The sequence below is a fragment of the Dreissena polymorpha genome, chromosome 2 (assembly GCF_020536995.1).
Source record: "Dreissena polymorpha isolate Duluth1 chromosome 2, UMN_Dpol_1.0, whole genome shotgun sequence".
In the NCBI taxonomy this organism is placed as follows: domain Eukaryota; kingdom Metazoa; phylum Mollusca; class Bivalvia; order Myida; family Dreissenidae; genus Dreissena; species Dreissena polymorpha.
Window position 1 is genome coordinate 21,559,461 of NC_068356.1, and position 14,195 is coordinate 21,573,655.

The 14,195-nt window shown below is 32.3% G+C and overlaps 1 pseudogene; it reads right to left on the reverse strand.

Moving 5' to 3' along the window:
* The window catches only part of LOC127866178 (neuronal acetylcholine receptor subunit alpha-10-like), a 63,137-nt pseudogene extending 62,236 nt beyond the window's left edge, over window positions 1-901 (reverse strand).
* Between the last annotated feature and the right edge of the window lie 13,294 nt (window positions 902-14,195).

Below are 14,195 nucleotides of genomic sequence, written 5' to 3' on the forward strand. Positions count from 1 at the left end.
GTGTAATATGGAATTATCTTTGGCTGATTCTCGAATCTATCTCAGGCAGTTTCACATTATCTCAGCCTGCACGCGTGAATGGACATCGAGAGTCTAAAAGGCCGTTTAAGACGTGTCTCTAATTTACAGCCTCAGGTCAACCGAAAGACCTGTTTTAGTCGTTTATGTAAAATGAATGGTATTGATTGATAGCAAAATACGTTCGTCTTCTCCTTTCTTCTTTTTTGAACAATCTAGATAGCGTATGATTTCAAAAAAAACTTTAGGATGTTAAGTTGTATAAGAGAATAATTTGTTTGAATGGATTGTATGTAATTAACGCAGATACATTATGTACGTTAATTGCAAAAGTCGCATTCATTACAGTATTGCCTGTTACTTTGTAAAGAATTTCAAACTGGTTCAAGCATGGCATGTTATATAAAATCTGATTAAAATTTCAATGCATCAAATGCCTATAATACGCTTATTATGTTGAAGAGTCCGGGGACCACATTAAAATACTTTTCCAAACAAGTTTCAATGATTTCCTTAATATAAATCCCAACAAATCACCGAGTGAAATTCCTTGCAAACATATACACAAATAAAGAAAAAAGTTAACGTCCTAACCCGAAGTACAAACAAATAATACCATTAATCACTTACCATAAGCAAGGACGAGAAAGCCGCTAATGAATACGAGAATCAAATGGAGCTTGTTTGGCATGCCTATTCGAAATGATTGCACCTCTTGAAGCATTAACACAGTTTATAATCCGACCTCCTCCTCTACCTCAATCGCCACCATTTAAAGTACACAGAGAGTTGTAAGTCCCAATAATGCAACAAGATTACACCCGTTTAGATGATATGAACACGGTATTGAGGGGCCCGTGCTTCCCGAGCATCGTGTGTCTGGCTAAACGTCTTTGCTCTGTTTGAATGACGCTCGCAACAGTCTGTTTATGTACGAGCTAGGAATCACGTGATCCGCGACGGCCGAATATTTGCGTTGGATTGTGGCTGATTGGAGAGCTGTACATACATAATTTACAACGGCAAGCTTGGTTACACATTTAACTTCATCCCATTTGCGAAGTTACAGAAATTGTTATCTCGATCCAAACCTGTTTCATTGGGAAGGTGTTGCATGTGTTTCTGGCGTTTTAATAATTAACACGCTGTGATATTTTACTATGTAGCGCACGCATTTATTATGAACTATTCCGTTTACAGAATAAATACTGTGGGATGGTAATGCCAACCTCTATATACGCGTACGTATTAAATCAAAGAGAGAACATTTATTTCTCCGCTGCACAATTACACTTTGTTTCCCAATATCGTTATATTTACTCACAAGCTTTTTAACGCAGATATCTCATTCTGGCTTTTCGCTCATTTCTACGCCGAGTCTGTAAATAGTCCTTACCAAGAGTTTTATACTTCCATATCATAAAAAATCTGTCTTAAGCTTCTTCAGAGCTTTATTCGCCGCTGACTTTGGCAATCTAAATTATACATAGTTACGTTAGGCAGACGTAATAAAGAAATATTTATAGAAAGGGTATATTTACAATATAAGAAATATGAAGACTTTTTTCATTTTAATAGTTGTGTAAACATTGAAGTTTTTAAACGACGTATACACCGTGTTACACTAGTCCATGGAAATTAAATATAATGTAGACCGTGCTAACTGTGAAGATCGTAGGAATACGCTTAACTTATTTGTTGCATAAGTGACACAAGTTTAATTCTTGTACTGTCTTATGTTTTATCCTGTGTCTAATTGAAACTTTCCTCAATTAAAGAAACTTGTAGTGATGATAAGAAGTATTTTCTGAAAATACACTTGAAGCGGCGTATTGTTTTCACTTAGTTTTATTTTTTTTATTACCACGACTATCATGACTACTAATAGATCAAAACATTCAATGCAAACATACAGGTAAGAATTGTACAAGGACTATTCTTTAAAAAAGGGCATAATAAATGTTTGATACGCAGACTACACTTTTTAAAAGAACGTAAAAAACTTAATATTTATCGCTAACTAATATAGCTAGTCACCAGTATATATTTGATTATAACAATCCTCATAAACTACTACTTCCGGGTACACCTGAACAACACCTCGTAATGTATTGTGATATCGTCACGAAATACAACATATCGATCGTTGTATTAACTCAATATATCCAATAAGCATAATATGAATATCAGAGAACTATAGAGACAAATAAATGGTGAACAAGTGCATGAAGGCCATAAATACAGATTCACCGCATGAACCTGACACTTGTTAACACTATTAGCATAAATAATACGTTTATTTGTGTTGTCTATCCAGACTCGGTTTTGTTCAACTGTTTCTCTGGATACATGACAATATAACAGTACCCAGTGAAATATTTTTTCATCTATTCAATCTATTCATCTAATAAGAAAACGAATTCATTCATCATAAAGGTATTTTAAAATATTAATACATAATTGTCGCTGTCAGGTAAAAGTAAGCGAGCCATAGCAAGGCAATCATGAGCTAGCTAACCACATTTCATTAACATTAATTTGAATTGATTCATTCGGCTTAATATACGCTGTAGTTGATACCTTACCTTTTATCAAACACTTTATTTATTAATTTAAAGACAATCTAAAACACTGCGTATTTGTATGCTTCATACCAAATGATGACGTATGAAGTATACAAAAGCACTGTGCTAAAACTAAAAAACCAGATGTATGATTTTTCGTGTTCGAAAAGGATCTATTTAATATATGATGAGTATTGGACAACGAAAGTTATAAGAGTAGCAATAAAGCATGTAGGCGTTAGGCAAAACATTGCACTTATATGTTTCTGAGTCTCGCATGGTATACATTGCTTCCTCCAACAGTCATCAAACGGTATATATCTGTATATAGATGCATCCAATCAGATCAGTTGTTTGATTTCATTTTATTGTTATATGTTGTAAAAGAGCTGTTGATGTTTTCCATCTTCTTATGTTAATGACGATATACCATTTAGAAATAAGAATAAAAAACAAATGGAGTGCATATATTGCGTTTCTATTTCTTATCATGCATTGAGACATGTATACATATTTTTAACACATAGCATTGAAACATAAACATAGTTTTGGAACGTTATGGACCAGCATGTATCTGGCCGAAAACAAAGATAACTAAAACCAAAGACACTACATTAAGCTCTTTAAAAATACATATTTAACAGAAACAACAAGTTCGAACTAAATTAAGTAACCATTGTGTACATCAGTTAATTAGCAGTGTAAATTGATTAACGTGCATTATAGTAATTTTGTTTAATTTTGAAACGTAAAGCGTGACAAATGATGGTATACGGAAGCCCAAAAATGTATGACCGCTTTGGTTCAAGTCAACAGTTACTATGTGTGAAGGGTAACGATAATCAAAATGGTGTGTATTTTTTTTTTATTCACATATGATTAATTTACGTTTGCAGTCGCTAAACAAAAGCGATATCGATGTATAGTTCAATCCTTAAACGCTTTTTTAATTAATGCAAAATGTATTGCTTTGTATTATACCCGAATAAGTTTTGCAAAAGACATATAAAATAGATGTTGCCACAAAACTAGCAACAGTTAATAAAAATACTGAAAATACTTATACTATAAGCAGATCACAAATATGACTGCAGCTAACGTTAATTTGTGTATTAAAAAGGATTTCATGAAAGGACACGTATTGGTTTGTATAAAAATGAAAACGAAAGAAGGGAAAGGTTTACATATTGAATATCACTGTATCCTGGAATCAAATGATGTGTCGTCGAATAACAGATGCTATTTATTGGCTATGAAGCCGTTTATAAAGATTGATCAATAACATTTTTGAATGTGTCAAATCATAACGTACCGTATTCAGGCTAATGGATTCAAAAGCACAGCAAATCTTATAGTTCCTACATCAACAAGATTAAATGTAAAGTAATGTTTATTGACGGAGATTATATTGTAAATAGATATCATAACAAGCACACCAGCACCTCATCAGAAAAAAATGTTAAAGGAATTGTTGTGACATTGGGCATATTTTAGTAAAGGACTTCTCTATATTGCATTACTGAGCAAAGATATAATTAACTTTGTAAATGCATTCGGTAATTTCAGGTCATTACAAGTTATTTAAACTCACACAAACATAGCTCTATGCATATTGACGTGGATATATGACAAGTGTGTTTCACATAATGATTTTTTGAACTAGCGTCACATTGTACAAATAGATACAGGTTAGTGGTTCAGTTAGTTGCGTTATTAATCACCACGAAATAGTGTTATTATAGTATTGTTAGATATTTACCTTAATTAATTTATATTAATATAATGAATAGAAAAATGTCTATAATTATTAAAAAGCACAAACAACTGGGATAACAACGCACATAATATTTATGAACAACCTTATTTTCGTAAAACAATGTACCTATGTAACACAGCATGTATTGCTCGTTCGTATTACTTTTTCTGTGTTTTTCAAGAAATGTTATCTAGTCATTTATAGGTCCGATTATACCGATATAATGTTACATAATTTCTTAAACAAATTTGGATAGACCAAGTTTTGACGGACCAAAATGACAATACTGTGTATCAATCGTGTGAAACGACGACAATGTTATTTTCCTAACCCAATACAATACCGGGTTTAAATAAACATTTATCTTATAACTGTGGATTAGATTGATAAAACGTCAGATAAACAAATACTTCGCAAGCTGTGTTTGGTGCCTCGGCGATAATTGAAGTCGCTAATTGACAGAAATGTTGTTTAAATATAAATTGGTTTTGTGCAAAGGGACATCAAATTAGTTTTCTACGCACAAGACGGGGGAGAAGTATCTAATGACAAACAGGTATTCAAACATACCATAGAACAGTGTGTGAATAATGTAATGCAAAGTCGCCTTCAAAAAAAATATAGTACCATTTAAGTAAACATGAGTAAAAACGAATGTGTGAAATAATAATAAATTTTTACATTTGGGCCTCACGATCTGTTACAATACCCATTGCCAGATATGCTTAAAGGCAGGGGCAGACGAATTAAAAAAATAGTTTCTCATAGTATTTACAAATTGATAATAAATTATGATTTTGTCATATGTACAGATCGATTAATTTAAGTTACAATCCGTTATGTTAAGGCTAACTTTCTGCAAGAATTACAGTGGATAAATATGTTGAACCTTGACATAGAAGAGTGACCGACATTCATTTAAGATTGCAAATGCAATTATGCTCATATGAAAATACAACATCAAATAATATAATAATTAAAATGCATGTATACAGTTAAAAATAAAAAAATGAAATAAAAAGTTAACATAACAAACAGCAGAGATATTGTATCATAATCGCACACCACAGTTGTGTTTGATATCTGCAATTACAGTTTATTAAAACGCTTTAAGCGTCACAAAACTGTTGATAAAATACGTATAAAAAATGAGAGCATACAAAGCATACCAACATCCCATGAGTCGATCAATTTTGTATTATAAAGCATACTAGCATCATTGATTGGTAACACATGCATTTGTAATTTTAATCAAAATGTAGCATGCTTTCAAAGGTTACAACCAGGTGTTTCAAGGCTTCTCAGATGTCAAACAAATAACAATGACTCAAAAACGCATTATGTAAATTAATATTAGGTACATTCATTATGTATGTCGAATTGTAAGCTATGATTGGTTTGTCCTTTTGCAATTACCCGCGAAATGACTAATTGATATTGTATGCGGTTGTTATTTTTTTATCAAAATGTGTAGTAATTGGTCATGTTGCGCAAATCATGAAGTCAAAACGTAAAATAAAACAAAATGGCAACTGCTTTGGTCCTCTGTTGTTTTATGTTATTTTATATCATAATAACTTTACCAATTAAATAAGGTACGGTTCACTGTAGGTATCAAAAGAAATCCAATACTATTTGTTCAGTGGTGTGTAACAAATCTCGGTGTTAAATATAATTGTTCCATTAAAAAGCATTTTTTTATTTTGTTAACATGTAAAACGCATCTGAATATTAGACGCATCAAACTTTTCTCAGGATGCGATATTCTACTACAATCTATAATCTTGACCTGGCAAAATGGTTCTATAAATGACACATGGTATCTCGCCAATGTACTAGATTTTAGCACAGCGCATTGAACGGAGGAATATAATTCTTGCATAAAACATATAATCTTGGAACCATGTGTTATGATCAAAAATGCATAATACACGTGATCTTGTGGCAGTGTTTAAGTGTTAATCAAAATTCATCGAAAAAAAAGTGGTGTGGCTCAGGCAGTTAACTCAGCATTTTGTGTCAGTATTCCACTATAAGGCAAAATACCATTGACGTGGGGAAATATAAATGTTGTATGAAATTGTATGTATACAAATGCTTGTTTGAAATAAATATGTTTAAACTTCAGTCACAAACACACATTTAGAATACATAGCCTCAAAACACCCATAATTTTTAAATAAAGTGATTCTAACAAGCATTGAACATGTGATATTGGCCTTTGAATTAAACGTTTGCTTTTGCAGACAGCTTATTATCCGTCCACTTAGATTTTTTTAAATATTTTATTTAAGGATTTCATAATTCAAGATAATTCATTGCACAAAAGGTAATGCACAAATTTGCTTGCGCTTCATCGCCTTATCAAGTGCAACAATCATGTTCACATTTAAATGCAACTTACAAACTATTTATATTTTTTAGTATGAACAAACGCTTTACAAAAGAATAAGGGATCTTTTTTATAGGTTGAACGCCTCCGTATTATGTATAATATTGGCTAGAACTCGTACGTATGACACTATATTTACGGTAACCTTACAGCCAGACAACACGAGTCTAATTTAATGTAGATCTAATTTCATTAATGGAAAGATGCAATCTGGAGGTATGAAGGGTGAAGCAAGCGTTTGTTGACGTGTGACGAACGTAATCAGTTTCACAAATGAGAAATACATCCACTTGTATTGAATAACAAAGATTGTGTCTTTCTAAATGAAATAGCAATGGGCATTTCCTGTCTGAAAGTATACAGGACAGCATCAGCGACGACGAATTTCTGATTGATTTTGACAAAAGGAGATTCTCAATTAAATATATTTAATTAGTATCCAATTTTGATTCAATACTAGTTTTATTAAAAGTTTAAAAACGCATTATTTTGTCTTTGACATAATAATTCTACTATGTATTGTTCATGAACAATTATTACCACAAAACATTTGTCATAGTAATGATTTTATGAAACTGAAACCAGTTGTGGAAATATTCATTCAGTTCTTACAGAAATTAAAAGCATTTTAAAGTAGCCACTTATTTAAATGCGATAGAAATAACTTTTGTTCTTCTATAACTTAATGTTCAAAAGGTTTAACCTGAGCCGCACCATTTTTATCCCATCGTTCACAAGTTTCCTTAAGGAAATCGAGGACATAAATACAAACGTTGCCTCCAGAATTGATGACATTCATTAAAAAATTTGATCCCTCAAGTGTGTATATGTCACAAGTTGTGGTGAAATTAATGAATGCAGTCTTCATACAACGAATGGCTAGGATTGGAGAAATTCAGTAGAAAACGTATGTTTTCCAATGCCCGAAAACAATAAAACTAGTGTTACTGTTGAAATATTGAAATTATAAAGTTGTTGATGAGCAACGGATTTCGACGAATTATTAATGAGTACCAGCATAACCAATCATAACGTAAAGCAAATGACACTGCTGTAAAACCAAGAATACAGTATTATTACTTTTATTTGTCTAAGCATCCTCATAGAAACAGCTATTCTGTCCGCTTATATTATGTTCCACCTTTGGAATGTTACCAAAGGATTGGGGTCTACATAATAATCTTAATTGAACAATTTAAATTTAAATAAATATACATGTCGAAATAAACATGATGGGATGCATAACGCATGTGTTACCTGAATGATACAAAATTATTACGTAAAAGATTAAAAATTCGAAATTAATACTTGCAACTCATGAATCAAAAACATTTACTACAATAAAGCATAATGGAGTTACCCAATCATATACTTTTTCAATTATTTTTATTTTATTAAAAAAGAAGAAAACAACAAACATCGTATGAGAATAACATTTTTTGTAGCAGCCAATAAAATCAACACGTTAAAGGAACTGTTCTAATAAATAAACTGATGTTTCATTTAGATTTGAGAAAACGACCTACGAGGCAGATGTTCATGTTGCTCTGGACAATTTACATGCATACAATAATTTGCCAAAACATTTCCCATATGATAAACATAGGCACGGAAATGTACATTAAATTAAAAAAAATCAATTTATGGCATAAAAATTGTAATCTTATGCAAAACGGTTCGGACGTAAGTTTGCATGTCATGTATTCAACAATAACGTATTTATGTAATTAAAGATTTGGTACGTTCATAACATTACCTCTTCCAATATTTTTTTTATTTGATCCCTAAAAGATGTTTACCGTATATCTATTTAAGTTACATATAATTTATTAATTAATTTGTTAAATTTGAAAGGGGGTTATTTATCATTTTATAAAGCAATGTTCAGGTTCCAAGCATTTGTTAAACACTATTCATGTTAGATTGTCCTTTTTTCATATAAGTCACCTTAAGACTTTCTTTAACAGGAATCTTTTGTGGTCTATTATCCCAAATGAAAAGACTTCTGTCAAGCGAATTAATTGCTGTTTGCGTTGATTGACGTAGTAAGTCAATGGAACGAAACACATCGTCTAAATAAATTGTTTTGGCATAATTCTAAAAACTAAACGGAAATTGAAGTTGCACATGAGAACATCGTGTCATTCATGGAAAGTGTCTTCGTCGAATGAAACTCTATAAAATCTCAGTGTCATGAAAAATCCGAGAATAAACACGTATGAGTTAAATCCAATCAGCCACAAGTCAATTAAATGGCAGATCATAATTTGAATATATCAATGAGTTGGCGGATTTTTGAGTATGCATTAAGTTCGTAGGCTAAAACAATCGCCGTCGCCTGAATGAATTTATAACTAATTATCCTTATTTACTAATATTTGGAAACGTGCAAAACAGAAACCTTAAAAATAAAACGATTAAATGGCAAGTCGCTATTACTTAAAAGCATATCAAAACAGATAATACAAATAAGCGTGTAGCTGATGCAGATGTCATCTTGGTTTAGTGTCTAGGACAACTAATTCATTCGCGATAGTCTCTCGGGATCCTTACACCAACAATGTGTTTATAATGATGCTGATACAATTATATTGATTTCAACACCCCAAGGAGAACTGGACTTAGTAGATGTGTATAAATAAGATCATATGGAAATCACAAAGACCGATATTTAAGCTTCCCACTCGCAACACGCATCAAACGTCATCAATCTCATTCTCATATTTATACTTGCTATATTACTACGTTATTTAAGCGGTTTCATGGTTGTATATATTAAATATGGAACGTATTGCGTTTGCAAAAATTTCATCGTGTATTTTTAGTTAAGCCACTATTTAATCACATATTAAAATAAACATCCATTATTGGAACTAGATAAGGGCTAAATCTCCTAAATAATTATGATCTTATATTATTACTCAAAGCACGTGTTGTTTTTTTAAGTTGTTCCTATGAAGTGTTGTTGTTGTTTTTTTCTGTTTTTTTTTCTATCCTCCGAACTTATGTACTTAGGTCTACATATAGCTATTGCATTTTACTAACAGACTTATTAAAGGTATGTAGAAGTGATTAGACAAGTCATAAACATCTGAATGTCTTCTTCCAATAGTTGAAAAGGACAATATAAAAAATATCGAGATGTTATATATGATCAAATTAACTTTTATAAAAACCAACTATACTGGTAGTCGTAGGCGTCTGCACACAAAACTCTATTAAGTATGAGTCCACTTAAAACATTGTCCTGAATTCAATTCTTCAATTCTAATTCTAACCGTAACTGTCTTTGAAAGCAAGACATTATGGATGTTCATGGAAAAGTCATCGCATAATCATTAAGAGCACATATTGTTCAATTGTTTTCCACTATTTCGTGCATACCCCAAGAGAGTGGACGCGTTTCATTTGCTGCGCTATATGAACATTTATACACAGACCGCTGCTAAAGTTTGTCGATATAGCATATATATATATATATATATATATATATATATATATATATATATATATATATATATATATATGTCTTGTTGATATAACTTTTGATAAACTTTGTGCAACAAAACTTCAATATTTGGTTATACTAAAATGTATATCAAAGCCATGCGCTGCATCACAATTCAGTTTATATGGGCGATCTACACTAGATCAAAAAACCGAACGTAAATGCGGAAGTTTCACTTAAATTGTTACTTAACTGGTTTGTTGTCATTCGGCAAAAATACTCCTTATGATCTGAATTATTATTTGGTGTCGAATAATATTGTATTGTTATCTAACATTTTTATGTGTAAGTAATTACCAATTTACTTACCGATAACTTACGTTAAAAAAATAGCGAATATATTTTAAGAGCAAATCGGAGAACGTAAATAATATATTGCACTCTGTAGTCATCGCTGGTAATAGAACTAGAACACTATTTACAATCAAATGTTAACACGCGCTGCGATCTGGATGTAGTAGTCTTGAAATGTACTGATTCGCCAAATAAACGAGATGAATACACATTTAAAGTTGAAATGTGCAGTAATATTGATAACAATCAAAATAGCCTCTCTTCTGCTGAAACCGATACACAAGGATTGTTTAACGAAAAATGTTAGTGTACACGGACAAAATATAATCAGTTACCCAAGAAAGAGTAAACAAATATTTGCAGGAAGACGATATTTTAGTTTAACTACGAGTATATGAAATGACAGCTTTGTCATAAAATGGAATTGATGGCAAGTTAATCAATCATGCAATCATGTACCGCGAGGTCAATCTTTAAGTAAAACACATTTGCTCACCCCTTTATTAACGAAGCTGTTTTATTGCAAGGAGAAACCAATCTGATCATGTTTTCGTTAATTTTTAAGGAATTAGAAAAAGGAATAAGCTTCTGGATAACGTTTAATCAATTTTCTATTAAACTCCTCATATTTTCGGATGTTGTTAATTTCACCGACACAAAAGTATGTCCACATAAAACGTCTTATGATCTAAAAGCATATTGTGATAAATTGAATTTAACTGTTAATACTGACCAATCAAAAACTAAACAAACATAATAGTTTTTTTTTCAACAGAGAGCTAGCTCAACAAAAATAACAAATGGAAATATAAAGAAAAATATATAGCAATTACGCAATTTTAACTACACAATTTGTCTAAACGATCGATAAACTCCATTTCTTGTATATACAACAACATGACTGTCGCAGTGAAATGGTATGTCCAACTTTTGTTATTAAAATTGTTTTACTATCCTCATTTATAATTCCGAAGTATGGGGAATTATTAGTGCAACTAATATATGGCGTTTTCACAGAAAATTTTTAAAGGTCTGTTGAATGTGAAATCATCATCATCATTCTTTATTATTATATGCTGAATTTGTTGTTTTTTTTTCCTTTTTATTGATATACATCCAAATACCATATATAACCAATATAAAAAACGCAAAATGAAATTGTATTTTTAATACTGTCTGTATCGTGGGCATATACGAAATCGATTCACCAAAATGCTGTAAATTGGTCTTCGAACGTTCGCGACAATTCTAATCATTAAGGATTTATATGTGAGTTATCTTTTCAAAAAGCAGTATATATCTGAATGCAAAGTCCATAATGCCATTTGAAAAATCTAAAGTATTAATCTTCTTTGAGCAAGTACCATATGTATAGAAATAAAAGTACTGACAGTACTGGTGTGACGATGCTTTTGAGAGGATGGATATACAAGCATCAAGTTAAGTTTATCTACATCACCACAATCACCACAATTGTGTATGTTGGTACGAAAAAAAAATTTGGTAAAAAAAATTTGCGAAAAAAAATTGGGTATGAAAACAAATTTGGGTACGAAAAAATATTTGGGTACGAAAAAATATTTGGGAACAAAAAAATTGGGACCGAAAAAAATTTGGGTACGAACAAAAAATTGGGGATGAAAAAAAAATTGGGTACGAAAAAAAAATTGGGTACGAAAAATTTAAGGTACGGAAAAAAAATTGGGGGAACGGGAAAGTAGTACCTGTGGGGAACTTGACCCACACTCGCACATTTTCGGCCCTTTCCGTCAAACATCAGATAAGTTCCTCGAAGGCAATAGTATGAATACACATTTCGGAAGCGGTAATGCGGTCCTACCTACGCGCGTCAAAATGTAAGCGAAATATGTACACAAGTCTGTCAGGAATGATTGAATTAACGAAGAAAATCGTGTCTTGATGTAAGTTATTTGAAGAAATGTGCAGTAAAATATATTAAACAAGAGCTGTGTTTGTGAAACACAATGCCCCCTGCTGCGCAGCTTTGAAGCCATATATTTTACCTTTGACCTTGAAGGATGACCTTGACCTTTCACCACTCAAAATGTGCAGCTCCATGACATACACATGCATGTCGAATATGGAGTTGCTATCTTCAATATTGCAAAATTTGACCTTTGACCTTGACCTTGAAGGATGATCTTGACCTTTCACCAATCAATATGTGCAGCTCTATGAGATACGCATGCACGCCAATATTGAAAAAGTTATGGCCAATGTTAAAGTTTTCGGACAGACAGACAGACGCTTTATATTTGACATTTGACCTTGAAGGATGACCTTCACCTTCACCTATCACAACTGAAAATGTGCAGCTCCATGAGATGCACATGTATGCCAAATATCAAGTTGCTATGTTCAATATTAAAAAAGTTATGGCCATTAAAGTTTTCGGACAGACGGACAGACTGACACACTGACTGACTGACAGTTCAACTGATATAGGCCACCCTACCGGGGGCATAAAAAGCAATGGCGATATTTTTCTCAGCCACATAATTGTTAATAGTTTGATATCACGAAATGAAAGTGAAAGTAGAACTGTCAAAAATGACAACCTGTCAACGTGTTGTTTTTGCTGGCACGAGAGGGCGATTACACTCAATGTGTTCACATTTTGACCATAGGCTTTGCCAATGACCTTTATAGTATGGGTAGCTTTGATATTATTTATTGATATCATGTAACTGCATGATTGTGTATATGTTTACAATACACATTTAGCATAAATAATGATATAATATACTGATTGAGCTTATAATAATCTGAGAACTATAGCCAGGTCAATTAAGGACTAAAAATACAATTTTGTGTCCTGATTTCATGAAGAAATGACCATGCATGTCCTAGATTTCAAATTCAAGGCCCTGGTGTGACACATTGGTAGCATTACCGTTAAACTGTTACCAGGCTTATGAATTTAGTCTTTATTGAACTATCTAAGGAAATCTAAATCAGGCACTGATTGTTCTTGTTTTAATACAGTCATAGATCAGTTGTGGCCTCTAAGTAATGACCAATTTTTGCTTACTTGTCACACCCTTAAACCTTTCCACATGTCTATAATAGCAAATCTGGATTTAGGTGATCTTCAATGGTACATTTAAACTTTAGCTCTGTTACAAGAGTGCTGGTAAAGTCCAGTCACATATTTAAATCTAGGCCATGTCAAAATCAAAGTGTCAAAGACAAATGAAAGATACGTTCATTAATTATTGTCCAGTTTTTATAGAATATGACTGATGAACATCATGTGAGAGAAAATTCACATTATCATTGTATATCAGGTATAGCAGCCTTTTAGATAACAACGTATGCTAGTTTTCAATGTCGCTTCTGGGGATCGAACCCGTAGGGCTTTTAGGAAGATTCTGAAATTTTCGATCCCTCGAGAGCAACCAAACCAAAAATTAAGTCAAATATTGCCGACTCGGTTTTTTGAGTCGGTTCATGAGGGATAATGGAGCTCGATTGGTCATTGTCGGCTCTGGTACTACTTACATGTACCCCGGGTACTCTTAAGTATACTTACATGTACCCTGGGTATTCTAAGTATACTTACATGTACCCCAGGTACGGTAAATAAACGTAATTGTACTCGGTCCATATTAGACTGTACCCGAGTTGTATTCGCGCCCAAAA